The sequence below is a fragment of the Nothoprocta perdicaria genome, unplaced genomic scaffold, assembly GCF_003342845.1.
Source record: "Nothoprocta perdicaria isolate Ctin4 unplaced genomic scaffold, notPer1 scaffold_201, whole genome shotgun sequence".
Classification (NCBI taxonomy): domain Eukaryota; kingdom Metazoa; phylum Chordata; class Aves; order Tinamiformes; family Tinamidae; genus Nothoprocta; species Nothoprocta perdicaria.
In genome coordinates, this window is record NW_020455217.1 from 316,040 (window position 1) to 317,757 (window position 1,718).

Sequence of the window (1,718 nt, forward strand, 5' to 3'; positions counted from 1 at the left end):
CAAAGAGGCTGGATCTTCAGCTTTGGCCACAGTTACCCAAGGGGAAAGCGTGGGAATCCAAGCCCTGCTCTGGGGTTTGTTGCCGCAGTGAAACGCAGCAGAGCAGCGGACAGTCCTCGGGGCTGTGATCTCCGCATTTATTAATAACGCTGCCTTCAATCAGCAGACACACGGGCGCCCAGCAGTCTTCTACTGAGCCCTCCTTCTCCCCACACGCCTTTCCTCCCTTCTCCCGCTATCCCGCATCATCATCCCTTTCCCGTCGATTTTCCAGCACTGCCTAATTCTATCATTCGGAAAGATTTCCCACCGGGCGGTAGTTTATTTCTCTCACCAAATCTCCGATGAGATCTTTAGAAATGAAATGTTTAGCCGGGTAGCAGCGGCCCGCGCCTCGTGCCGGGGCCGCCTGCGCTAACGCAGCCCTTGCCAGGGCTGCCCGTCGGCAGCACATCGACCGGCGCTAATAGCGGGCGGAACGGGGGGTGCTGCAGCAAATAAAGCATATTGACCGGCCCACCGCAGCGCCTCCGTGGCCTTGAATCTATTATTGCCCGTGACGGGGAGGTTTTAATGCAACTTGGCTGTCAATCGCATTTGCAGGGCCGCACTCCGCCTGCTGGGCAGCGCTGTGGAAATGGCAGGCCCTGGAACATGCTGCTGTTTAGAGCTCATAGCTATCGATCGCGCCYGGGCTCGGCAGCCTGGCTTATAATTATTTCATTAAACCGTTTAATGGTTATCAAATATGAACCCCTCTTCCATGCCACTTAGGAAGTGCGGCCAGCTCTCCGCTTTATTGTTAATCCATGCTGAGGGCATWTTTCTCAAATTGGCGCTTCCGAGTGGCCGTGTCCGAGGCGCTCTGCGCATCGACGCCGGCASAGCCGCTCGGGATGAGGCGGGACAGTGGTGGCTGATGGGAGCGAACGTGAGGGACGGCGGAAACGAGGGGATTCGGGGAACCTGCTCTTGGCCTCTGAACCTGCACGAGCCGCTCCAGGCTCCATCCCCGTGGGCTTTGGGCTGGTTATTCCGTTGAGGCGGGTTAAGCCCTCTTAACTCCTCTTCATTTCAGTTGCCCTCCTGATACGTTGGAGAGTAAGCCAAGGTTTAATTCCTGCTCGTGCTCCTCCCTAGGAAAGCTCCATAGCAGTCCGAGAAGCCGTAAAATCCCAGGGATGCTCGTTGGCTACCCCTGGACCCTCTTCTGTGTCCCCTCGCATCCAAGTGCCTCAGCAATGCTGCTGACCTCCTAAATGCAGGGGGAAAAAACCAGCAAAACCCGCTCTAGGAGGGCACGCGGGCTGTGAGGCAGCCTCTCCATACCCATCTGTATTCCAGGGCCGCTGAAAGCCTGTAGTTGTTGGCACCTTTTCTTTTCATCAAAGCCCTGGATGCTCGGGAAAAGCTGTATCTTAATTTGAGCAGACTGATTCCCCTTTCCCCGCACAGGCACTGCAGCTCCTGCAGAGTCCTCTATCAGTATTCCGCGCTGCCTTCTGGCAGCTGCTCATTTCATGCTGCCTCAACCTGTGCTGACCTCATTTTCTATCACAGAGCAGCGAAGGATTCGGTAAAAATTAGTTATATTAGTAGCTCCCGATACAGGCAGTTTATTTGTGATATGACAAATATTTCAGCCATTAGGATCTTTCCATCTCTTAGCGGCTTAAATGCACTCACTTATATTCCAAATCACTGCTTAATTTAAAAGC